The following is a 13,658-nucleotide window of genomic DNA, read 5'->3' on the forward strand; positions in this document are numbered from 1 at the left end:
CATCCACCAATCATGTTCTATCCAAATATAGGTAGCTATGATAATGGAATCATGTTTGAAGGACCTATCCATTTTGAGGAGACGTTCAACAAATTCTTCGCACAAAGCCTTCAATAAATTTTGCATGAACAGCATGAAGAGGCAAATTATGAGACATTTTTGAAAGAGGCAAAGAGAAATTTCTTGCTGCATTGTAAATTTGAGCCGATTGATAGTCAGCATTATGCATATGCTTGTAATGAACTTGCTAGACAAGAAAGAGACTCCAAAAGACTCACTGTAGAGAAAATTTCAAAGGTTCTTCCCTTCAATTTTTATATGGCCACAATATGTATTTTTAAGCATCCAACAAAATATTTGATTGAGTCCAAAAGATTGAATCATGATATTTTTGCAAAATGTAAGATAATCTCGACATTGAAAATCCTAATGAAAGCAAGGTGTCTATGGATGACACTTGGTTCTCCAGCAACACATTTGAAAAGAATTGCCACAAAAGAGGATGCAGACACATTAGTCAATTTTTATACATGTTTAAGTGTAGTTGTACCAAGGAGAAATCAAGAACGGGAAGAATCTCTCACAAGCTTCAAGGCAGTGAGAGATAGATATGCAAACTACATAAGTATAATTTTTCAACCTGATGAGGTGTTTGAGCAAGTTGTGGAAGTTTGCCGTGCATATGAGAATGGTGAGGTTACTTATGAAGGTCCTTTGTTACTATCACAAAAGTAAAAGGTTGAGAAAAAAGAGGTGACAGCAAGAATGTGGAGGCCCATAAAATATTATCCGTGTTCTAGATAGCTATGTAACAATGGCAATAAAGAAAGTCCTCAAGAAAGAGTGGTTTTTTGGCAGGAAGGACAAAGATCATTGCATGGAGGAGTGCATCGACATACAGGTGAAACGTGATGCAGTGGATAGTGTGATTAGATATTTGCTCATAGAAAAAGATATCCCTACTAGTCAATGCAATATTGACCCTAATATTGTGAAGCATATAGCCACCACAGCTAAGGAAAAGGCATGGGCACATAAGGGAATCAAGAAGATGGGGCCTAAAGTAGTCACCTCATTCATGAGAGCCCAAATCCCACCATAGGTGATTGCATATCTTGAGAAGCTTGTGAATGAGCATAAACTGAGAATCTCAAGGGATGTCAACAACGGCTTTCAATTCAATGTGAACATCACTTCAAAATCTGGAAAGGTTGTAGCATACAGGGGTGTTTCAGATGAGGACTTTTTACTTGATGAAACAAGTTGGGATAAGCCCCAAGTATTCTTTATTGAGATGAGGTTTCTTCCAATGATATTCACCAATTCATCAATAGAATAGAGCTAGAATTTGCAATATTGTCATTTTGTCAATAAAGAAAACGAGGAAGAGATGAATAACACTTTGGAGAAAGTTTATGCCTATGATTTCAAGATCTACAATGGTGTGTATGCAACCAAGACAAGCAAGAGAGAATGTGGATTAAAGTTCCCATGCCTCAAATCATTCTCTTATGCATGCGGAGTCCATATCTTGGCCACTCCCTACAACATAGCATAAGGGGGGACTTACAAGAGTTTGTGTTTCATGCTAGAGGAGAAATAAATCCACAGGTCCTCTGATCATCAAGTGCACTCCAAAATCTATGAATGTCCAGCAAAAAATCGAGGTCTTTTGCTTACTGTGTTAGGACACCTAACCTTATTACGAATGGGATATCTTTTTTAATATCTTCTCAGAAAAGGATATTCCACTAATATTATTGAAAGAAAGGCTTGCATGGCACACTTTCACTTGCAAGCTGATCTAGCTATCGGCTACGAGAAAGAGGTGGAATATAAGAGGATTGGAGATGATGACATGGATGATCTTGATGGCTCCTAGGATAAAGAGGAAAGTAATGCACAGATGATTGGATGATCTTCATGGCTCACAAGATTATGCAAAGATATCACAGACATATATCTTGGTATGACCCTTTACTTTTCTTTTACAAGCATTAGATTTAAATATAACCTATCAATCTCACAAGCTTTTGTATTTTTTATAGATGGTAAAGGGGAAGGAAGAAGAAATGATTTCACGTGGATCTAAAGTCAGGAAGGCCACAATATTTACTTCAAGTTTAATCGATATGGTGATTGCTGGAAAAAGTGAAAGTGAACTATTTGAGACAATAAAAGGATCACCGAAAGACTTTCCTAACATAGAGAGTCAACTACTTGACTTATATGGAAACTTAGAGCATATGATGATGGCACAGCTCATGCTAAAGAATTATGAAGATTTGTCTAATCTACAAGAAATGGGAAGCAACTTTGATGTTCAAGTCCTCATTGGACAACAACCTAAATATCTATCATTTGGTGAAGAAGAGATTCAAATCCTAAGATATCGAGGAAAAGAGGTTAATGATAAAGTTATAATGGCCACCCTCAGGTTTGATACAAACTTTATCTTGGCTTAGTGTTTACATATTGATTAAATCTAATGAGCTAATGTTTGTTTATTTTTTGATGCAGTATAATTATATCTTGGTTTCCTCCAAATTTTGGAAAGTGTGTATGTCATAGATTCCCTGCTTTCTACATGGCTCAATAATAATTAAAAGTCAATAGAAGATATCTACACCTGGCTGCAATCTCTCAATATATACACTATACGAGTTATCATTTTTCCATATTATGAGGAGTAAGTGACATCCTAACCTCCTATTTACTTTTATCAGAAGTAAGATGGTCAAATAATAAAGATTCTTAATTGGCCATCCAGTTTACATTGGAGTTTGGTGGCTTTGGACCTACAAGCCAAGAAATGCTATTTTTCTAGGCAAGATATCATGCTCATATCATGGCAATGTGTTAGCTTAATGCATTGTAACTTTCGTGGTATGTATCTTTTGCAATGCACTTATTCATTCCCTTGTATGTTATTATGGATAGGTCTACATCAAGGTTAATAAGTGCAATCGAAAAAATCACAAAGTATGATGGTGACTTGCAAGAAGCAATGGACTTACAAAGATGTGAGGTTGTAGAGAAAAATGATGCACACAGCTATGGGTAGAGAGAGTGCTACAACTGCAAGTTGCTCCTCAATGAAATATTTGATGTGAAGTGCTCACAATCCTTAATGTCTACATATTCTGATGTAGAATTATATATATTTGTGGCTCATACTGTTCGATACGTAATTGCTCAATCTCTAATTAAAGTAAATGAGACACCCAAGTCTACATCAAAGGCTCTCAAGGAAGTAAAGACTCAATATACTCCCAATCTATCACAACCTTTAAAGGAGTCTACTCCCGAGCTACTCCCAAAGCATCACAATCAAGTCTAGCCACTGCAAAAGTAGAGATTCAACATATGCCCGAGGAGTATAAACCCAAAGCATCATAAGGGAGTCCACTTGTGGAAGTAGAGACTCAAAGCGTCACACCATTTTGGGGAGTCGATGCTCAAAGCACCCCAATAGAGTCCACGAGTGGAAGTAGAGATGCATTCTATGCTGCAAGCATCACAGCCTCCCGAGGAGTCTATGCCAAGGAATCACAATCTACCCCACACTCAAATGCAGAGATTCAATATATGCCCAGAGAATCACAACCTCCAATGGATTCTATGCCTAAACCATCACAACCGGCTCGGAAGTAGACAATTTCTATGCCCGAAGGAAGAGTCCATATATGCCTAAAGCATCAAAGCCTCAAGAGAAAAATTCTACTTCCAGAGCATCACAATGGAGTCTACAGCAAGCATCAGAATCCAAACCTTACTCTGGAACTCGAGTGTTCTCCCACCATTACCATTCTTGCACTTATCTCATAGTCTTACTCTCAAACTCTTCTTGCATCTCGCCTTAAAGTCTACTCCCATTACCATTCTTGCACTCATCTTTCATCTCACAACCTTACTCTTGAACTCTTCTTCCATCTCACCTTACTCCCTCACTTTCTCTTGCTCCTCATTCCATATTCTCGTAGCATAAAGCTTCATGGATTCTTTCAAAGTCATCAATTCCGTGGAGGAAGCCATTAGCACCAAAAAAGATTTGATCGCCAAGAACGAGGTGAACAGAGAGCAAAGAAAGAGACAACAAGCTCCATTAACCTAGGAAAAAAAAGAGGAGTTTGCTCTTTAGAAGTGCCTAGAGAAGGAGGAGAGAGAAAAAATAAGTAGGTTTACTAGAGAAATAAATAGACTACTTTCATATAGGAGAGAGTAACATACTTTCTAGTTACTTCGTATAGCACTCATTATGCGAGATTTCCACCCCATGAAGCGCAAGCCATACAGATTCAAGAAAGTGCTATAGTGGAGAAAATTTATAATTCCTTACTTCTCGTCTATAGTTTTAACGACATTGATCATGATGAGATGGTCTTAACAGAGGAATGGGTTGAATCTAGGACAGAAATGGAAAATATTAATGCCTTCCAATGAGAGGCTTATTGTAACTTTGGTGTTTGTTAACACCATTATCAATATTGTGAGAGTTTACTTAATATTGTAACTTTTGAAGGTGTTTGTTAACACCATTATAAATATTATGATAGTTTGCTTATTGTAACTTTTGAAGGTGTTTGTTAACACCATTATAAATATTATGATAGTTTGCTTATTGTAACTTTTGAAGGTATTTGTTAACACCATTATAAATATTAAGAGAGTTTACAATTGCTGAATCTTATCTTTTGGTGTAGCTTATCTATGTCACATTAAATTTTATAATTTTGATTTCATCACCTTTAAAAATCTCTAAAAATTGCTTGTTTTTATGTTTTCACCTGTGCTTTGAAGAGTGGGTTTTTCTTAAATTTTATCCAAAAACTAGTCCAAAAGTATCTGTAAAAATGAATTTGTACATTGACAAGTACAAAATTAATGAAATATGTGTTTTTATTAGCATTGTGGTTGGACAAGAACCTCCTTGCCTTTCCTCCACCCATGGACACTTTAGCAGAAAGATTTTGTGTCTTTCCTGATTGTTTCTTGTCCTGCTTAAGCTTCACATTGCCTCTGTGAAGTCCCATTAGTGAGAGTAGTTCTTCAGCTTTTGCAATGCATTGTGTAGAGACTTGTTGTGGCCTTGAATTCCAAGCATAAACTAGATGGAGATAGAGTAACTTATCAAATATACACAGTTCAACATGCAAAGTACAGACATGTACCCACACCAATGGAATCAATAGAATGGGGTGTGGGGGTTATGGCCACCATATCTTAACCCCAGTTATGTACAATACTTAAACACACACATATATATATACCTTAACCCCAGTTATGTACAATACTCAAACACATATATATATGGATGACATAGAAGATTAGGATATTATGCACCCAACAGAATATGTGTGGTTCTCTTTTGGCTCTCCCTCTCTCAGCCTCTTCCATTCCACTTTCGTTGAGAGAACTCTCAGCTAGTATCATAGCCCGAGTGGTCTATCTGACACCTGTAAGTGGTCTAGGGAGGTGATTCTGCACCCATATAGCTATGTGGGTGGCATTTGCAGCTTTGCAAAATCCTATGGGTGCTTATTTGAGCTACCTAGGTGGTATATGAACCTTGTGGGATTTTGTTGATGGTTTCAGAAGTATCTGGAGTGAGTTTTTTCAAGCTTTGAGTGGTTTTTAAAGCAAAAAACCTAAATTTTGGGTGGTTTTGGAGCTTGTGAAGTTTTTTGACCCTGAGTGAACCAATTTCTCCTAGAATCATATCGTGGGTGCTGGCATTCCCTAGCTTTGGACTATGTTGCTCATTTCGTGAGCTCTGTGAAATACTTAAGCAAAGAAGGAGCCCATTTTTGTAAATCTGGTTGCTACTGATGTTGTTTTTCATGACGCTGAGCTCGAGTTCAAGTTCCACTACCAAAGCACTTCCAGTCCTCCATTCAACTTCCAACCAGACTGGGAGAAGGGACAGGAGTAGTAATAAGTTGCTGAATCAAGTGTTTCATCTTCTTTGATCCTCTTCTACGTTTCAACACTCATGTACTGGAATGGCTCATAGAGACCATCATTTCTGATTTCGTCAGTTCTGGTGACTCAGAGATGAGCCAAAACTACTACTTGAAAAGTCTTGCATGATTCGGTGGAGTATTTGCAGAGATATAGAACTCTATGTCACCATTTCGTCTCTCTATTCTAGATTTTCTCCAAAGCTCTACACAAGTGCCATGTATTTTGGCTAAATTCTAAGTCACCTAATGTCTTAATTATTGGTAAACTGCAAGGGTTGACTCTTAGTTTTGCATCCATTGTTGGTTGGGATTTTGGAGTTGTGGCAGAAGAGAGATATTTGTAGATTTACTTTGCTAAGTCCGATTATGCAATGATGCCCATATTTTGAGGCATCCTAGGCTCTATTTTCACTAACGATCATTGTCGTGGGGTCGTTCTCTTTCGAATATACCTTATGCAAATCACTCTGGTTGCTATCTAAATCATGTATGCTCATTTGTGGTTTGTAGTGGGTTGCAAGGAATTCTTTAAAGGACATTTGGATGCATTGCGATCCTTGTTGGATGCATTGATAGGCCTATATTGTCTTGCGGGATGATTTATTCATGGACTATTAGCACACAGATGCTATGTTATGTTGAGGGACAACTTTGACATATTGTAGTGGATGCACAATTATGCTATGATCTCTTGGATGAGATTTTGCTGATGTATATGCTCATGGACAACATTGATGCTTGAGGAATTTGGCACTTATTAGCATTGGGATTGTCATTGTTTTGCCATTGCAGTTGGCATTTTCTTTTGGGCTACATTTGCTGATATGGATGCATAGTATATGCACATGAGTCAGATGCATTTTGAAGATTTGAGCCTTGAATTTTGGTGACACTATCATTCATTAAGGCAAACATATTTGGGTACATCTGGTATTTGGTGTGATTTCTCTCTTACAGGTACTAGCATTTGGGATTTTGTTTCATTTGCATCAAGGCATCCTCTTCCATGTCTGAAAAGGAGTTTTTCAGCATTAAAAAGTTTGATCAGACAAACTTTTGTTTGTGGAAAGAATAGATAAGGGATGTGCTTATTCAAAAGAAGCTTATTAAACCCTTGGCAAGGATTGGAGCTAATCCTGTAGATATTGGTTGGAATGAGTTGGATGCATAAGCAAAGTCTAATGTTAGACTTTATCTTGCAAAGTCAGATTATTTCACAGTAGTAAATGAGTAGACTATGGAAGATTTATGGAAGAAATTATGTGCCACTTATGAGAAGGAAATTTCCTCTAATAAAGTTTACCTCATGAAGAGGTTGTTTCTTCTCACTTGAATGAATTCAATATTATTTTCAGCCAGCTTCAAGCTTAGGAGATGAATGTTGATGTGGAGACTAAGGAAATATTTCTCTTGTGTTCATTGCCAACCTCATGGGATACCTTTCGTATTGCTCTCAACAAGTCTGCACTTGGTGGAGTACTTAAGTTTGATGATGTTGTGGGTAGCTTATTGGCCAAGGAGATTAGACAGAAGTCTAGAGATGGCAACAAGTAGGATGCATCCTTAAATGTGGAAAGCGGTAGATCATAGTTCAGAGGGAAGTCCCAAGAAAGAGGGAAGTCTCGTACCAAATGCAACAATGACTATTATATATTCAAATGTGTTGTAATAACACTCAACATACATTAAAAATGATAGTAGAAGTTATAGAAAACTTACCATACCATACACTCTATTGAATGGGTATGGCATGGCAATGCTTTCATAAACCGATGTTGCTTGGGCCATGGAATGAAATTTGATGAAGCTCCAAATAGAAGCTACTTTGTGTGCCTTAGAAGAAGATGCCATGGCATCAATTTTTTTAATCTAAGAGAAATATCATTTACACTTCCCTTCAATTTAAAACCATAGGGAATTTCACCTATGGCTAGTTTGTAGCCTTGCTTAGGGATTCTACTACAAAATCTCTCATGTCACAACAATGGAAATTATAGTGATTGACCCTTAAAGGGCCAAAGAGAGAGCTGAAGCTCTTTATGTTCTCATCTTTTTTGAGTCTTTTTCTAAAGGCAACAGACCATCCTTCTTGTCCTTCTCAAGCCTTTCCCCTTCAATGTGAGCCAAAAGAAATTTAGGACAAGGGAAGTCCAAGTTATTGGAAATTTTCTCTTGATTTCGATATAGCAAATAAAATAAAATTTAGATTGTGCTTGATTTTAATCATACAATATTTTTAAGTAACACTTACAAATCTTTTTAATGCAATGAAGAATGGCCTTAGAGAGACTTTATTTTGTGAGCTAGGATAATCATCACCATCTACTCCCATGATTGTACAATTAGTTAGAACATCATCTATTCTTGCATTCTCATTAATGTCTTATGATTATAATTAGAAATTCAATCTAGAATTATTATTGCACATCTTAAAAACATACATAATAAAAAAAATTATTTATAAAAAAGAGTATAAGATCTTACTCTTCCAAAAATTGGGGCATTTCATAAAGGCTAAGCTCTTGTTCCTTGACTTGAGTCAATGCAAAAGGGTTAATGAACAATCAGGTGTAGCCAATAGCAGAACTATTTTAGTGCATCTCCCGAGGTGTTGGTAGGGTTGTCAATCTATGAACTTTAGGGTGCAGGCTAAAGCTTGTGAAGACTCGAGACTAGTATTCACTTGAATGGCCTTATGTTTCTACCTTGAATGCTCCCACAAACAGTGAGACCATATCTCATGTTCTTTGCTTCAACGGCAATGATTGAATGTGTGCATCTACAATCGCTTCTTGCTAGTGCTCTTCAAGGAGTCTTCTTTCTTTGCACTATTTCTCCCTCCACAAAAGTGTCTTCCATTTTTATTTTGATAACTTGCCTTTCTTTCCTTACCCCAGAAGGTGTTCCTTATGTCTCGACAAAGCTGTTTAGCATTCGTATCTCTCACAACCTCTATCCACTTCTCCTGCAAGCCATGATGAGCTGCATCTTGACATTGACGCCATGGTGGTGAATCACCAGAATAGATCCACCAGAGTAGAGACTAGATAGCTTGTGAGGCGAGCATAGAATAGAAGATAACTGCCTCAAGTAAAGAAGATACTGCCAAACCAAAAGAACGAGGACACTCTGCAATGACTCTACACAATTTTGATTGTAGGGCGGTAGGAGAAGGATGTACTTTAATAATCAAAGATTTTCAGGGTGGGAGATATAAAAATTAGAAAATACATGGGGATAGAAAAATTTTCAACCACCATTTTCCCCTTCTCCAATAATACACATTAACAAAATCGGATATACTGGTTTTTCCCAAGCAATTGGAATGTGGCCTAAAATGCTTCAAAACATAGTTAGGCCAAAGGGCACACTGTTTGGTTTGATGCTATGTCTTATAAAATGGAATGACCTTTGACACACTTAAAAGCCATATAGCAAGGAATTGCATGGAAAAATAAACAATACAAAACTTTAAATAACATTGGATTTATTAAAATATCTTTGCACATGCACAAACTACACATTTTTTAATTTTCCATTCTAGCGTGAATCTAGATACCAATATCACCAACTTCTATGTTTTAAGACCATGCAACCTTCCACTATTTCGGATTCCATTTTTTCAATTAGTTTTGGTTTTCAACAAATCAAGAAAAAGCTATGGAGCATCCCTTTGAATGGGTGTGCATAATTTTAACACAACAATTTAGGCCCCTAAACCATACCTGATGTTCTCAATTAGGTGTGTCCTTTGGTTGAGGAGAAGCTCACATATTTTACTTTTGAATAAATACTTGGTTGCACGTATGTGCAGAATAAAATTTTGATGTTTTTGAATAAATTGTTATATCCTATACTCTTCAGGTTGCATGCTTCACATGCAAATAGCACTTGTAATTCTTTAACAATCTCGTTCCAAATTTTTATTCTTTTTTTTTGTCTCCTATTTAAGTTTTAAATGTGTAATACAACTTGAAGACCAAGTTTGTTGAATTCTGTTGAGCAATGCATAAGTTATGGGTCAAGCAAGATACCTATACACAAAAAATTCCCTAAACGTCACCAAAAATGGCTACACCCAATAAAATATTGACCCAAAAAGAATGAGCTTCTCATCTTTAATTCCTTTCATTTATCTCTATATAGTAATCTTCATTTCTTGTGATAATGTCTTTAAAGAAACATCACTCCTACTATTGCCTTTCTAAAGGACGTTAGGATCATCTTTGCCTTTAGTTGATTTTGCCTCTTTACCTCCCCTCCTTCCCACATTTCAAAGAGCCCCAAATCTAAAATCTAACTAAAATAATTGATCATATCTTTCATAGCATTGAAGAACTTTTGACTCATGAAAAACTAATCCACATTTCCCTATAATACTAGATCCTAAATTGTAGAATTACCTCATCATCGGTTCTCACGAAGTCAAGGTACTCAATATGAAGGAAATGCATCCTTCATAGCACTTTGACTTATCAAAAACTAGTCCAAACTTCCCTACAATACTAGATCCTAAATTGTAGAGTTACCTCATCATCGGTTCTCATGAAGTCAAGGTACTCATTATGAAGGAAATGTATACTTTCAATAAATGGCATACCTATGATGGTACTCATTATTTTTATTGTGATCTCATGCCAAAAGAGTGGTGTCTTCCTTAGTTAAGCCTACATAGATCTTACACTTTTTTGTTTTGAAATGCAAAGCCTCTATGTATAATATCTCCTGGCCTCTACATTGTGACAACCACCAATGACAATATACTCATATTAGTTGGTCTTTGTAAATCAAAACTGCTCCTATCAAGACAAAGAGTAGGATCCACCATAATAAGGAACCACGTTGGCAAATGTATTTATCTTCATCTTCAAGCTCAAATTTGCCACATCTAAAGGATGTGGCTCTCTAACTTGAAGCGGTCACTTTCTAGTGTTTGGATCAACTGGAGGCTTGTGAAGCTTCTTCACTAAGGATGTTTTTATAGAATGATACTTATATATTAATATTAAATCCTAGCCAAAGTTTATCGAGCTAGTTTTTTACTTTCATAATATTGATAGAACATATTATAATTTTTCATGTTTTCTTTCTTTTGAATTCTAAAGAAAAAGTTGTAAATCTTGGCAAAACTTAAATTTTTTTCTCATATAACTCCCAAACCTTTATTTTTATGAGGGCATACAAACTTTCAACAGTAATAAAAGTTTCACCTCTTAATGAAAGCAACAAGAAAAAATCATCCATGTTCTTCACTTGTAGTAAAAAAGATTTGACCTCCACCGAATTTGTTTCTCAAATATGCTCTTAAAGCATTTTGTTAAGTATTAACAATCCCAAAGTTTGTTGCATGCCATGAACCATTGGTATCAATCTCCTCCACATCCTGGATCAACATCTTCCAACTTTGGAGTGGGCTTCTGTTTCTTTTGTGACCCCTCAGTACTGCCCACAATTGCCCTTGTTGTAGAATGCATTTTCTCCTCTTACTTTCTGACTTAGGAGACTTCTTTCTTTCTGAATCCATTGAAACTTTTTAAAATTATGTAAGGAGCCAATTTGGTTAAGAGATGTACTTTGGTCCTTATTAACTCTTATACGTCTTCTTTCAAAGTAGACAACTTTATTATATCAAAGTCATAATTGACATCACTGACATCTACTCTTAACTGGAGAGTCCACACAAATTCAGCTTCATCTTTATTATAGTACGTGACCTCATACCACCACAACAATTATAATTCCTTTCATCAATAGCCAAAATGAATAATAGCTCCTTATCTTTCATATAGGTAACTGACCTCATAGGACCACAATACTTATAATTGCTTTCACCAATAGCCAAATTTTTACCCTTGGCCAAAACCTATAATGGCTCCTTATCTTGAAACTCCAAGAACCACTTCGTACAAGGGTATTGGTGGGTAGGAGTAGCAATGCTTGGGGGTTGTTTTCTAAAAACTACTCTATTTTGCTAATAGATTTGTATACAGGGACTTTAGGGTTAATGAACCACATCTGTTGGCCTCTAGAAATAAATAATTTGGACTTTGCCAGGGAGAAGTTGCTTTAGTTTTTATCTTCTTTGGTAAACATAGGTAGCGTTGGTTAGGATAAGAGCCTAAAGGGTCATTATCATCTATAGGGTTCTTAATCTTCAATGTAATTGGTCTTTACAAAGGAAGACAAGAGAAAAGGGCATTGAAGTTAGAAACAATTGATAAAGACCAAGTAAAATGACTAACACAATGCAAAATAAGCATGCAAAACTACTTTTTAAAGCAAAAAAAATGTAAATATCTAAAAATAGCTAAAGATTCTACATCAAAAAAATGATGAAAAGAAAGAAAAAATGAGAAATAACAAATTAAATGAATAGAACTTTACATATTTTTATTAAAAATTCCATCCCACGAATCAAAATTTCATGTAGACTCAACCTAATCTGATAGCTCGTGTTGGTTTAGTGTTATCTACACACTAAACTGATCCTAGGGAATGGATTAGCATGATGATGCATGGTAATCAAATCTCATAAATCAAAATTAAGTGCATCCTCATGCTAATTTGATCCCGGGGATCAAATTTGCATAAATCAATAATCTAAGTTTGGGCATTCAAATAGCATGCACCCTCATGCTAATCTAATCTCGAGGATTAGATTAGCATGACGATGTATGCTAATCTCATCTTGGGGATTTTAGAATAGCATGCAACATCATGCTATTTTGATCCCATGGATTGGATTAGCATGCATTCTCATGCTAATCCAATCCTAGGGATCAAACTAGCATGGATCCTCATGCTAATTTGGTCCCAAGACAGCATGCATCATCATTATAATCCCATCCCGGGGAGCAGATTAGTATGAAGGCTTTCCAAAAATTTGTATAAAAATAATTTTTTTTAAAAACAAGAGTTTTGTTAATGGTAAAAGGCGTCAAAAGAGAATCTTTCTATTCCACTCACATTTTGGGATTGGCTGCCATATTGTCTTCAAGCATGGATCCTGGAGGCTATCAGAGTTGGAAGGAGGGAGATTAAGGTTTTTGGGGAAAAGTTATCAATGAAGTATAAGGGTTACTAATTTGGATTTTATAGTTTACGATAGTTAGGTCAACATAAATAACATCTTTAGGTCCAAATTTTATATTCTCTCTCTCTCTCTCTCTCTCTCTCTCTCTCTCTCTCTCTCTCTCTCTCTCTCTCTCTCTCTATGCATGTGCACGTGCATGCGTGCATGTGCGCACTCACATGTATGTGTGTGTGTGTGTGTGTGTGTGTGTGTGTGTGTGTGTGTGTGTCACTTGCCTCCCTCCCTCCCTCAGTTGCTGTGTGCCCTCACTAAGGCTCCCTCCCTCCCTGGCCTTGTGTCCTCACTAATCCCCCCCCCCCTCTCTCTCTCTCTCTCTCTTGCATGTGTGCGTGTGTGTGTGTGTGTGTGTGTGTGACTTGACTCCCTCCCTCACTTGCTTTGTGCCCTCACTAAGCCTCTGTCCCTCCCTCGCCTTGTGCCCTCACTAATCCCCCCCTCCCTCACTCATTATGTGATCATTGCCATGGCTTGCTAACTATGTATCGTTGCTGTTATCGCCCACTCGCTTGAGTCCTCACCCACTCGCTTGAGCCCTCACCTACTCGCTATGCCTCCATTGCTACCTGGAGCTACTCACCTGGTCATAGTTGCTCATCGAGGAC

This window comes from Dipteris shenzhenensis, chromosome 31, assembly GCF_047967505.1.
Source record: "Dipteris shenzhenensis isolate YYH24624 ecotype China chromosome 31, Dip_SZ_1.0, whole genome shotgun sequence".
Taxonomy (NCBI): domain Eukaryota; kingdom Viridiplantae; phylum Streptophyta; class Polypodiopsida; order Gleicheniales; family Dipteridaceae; genus Dipteris; species Dipteris shenzhenensis.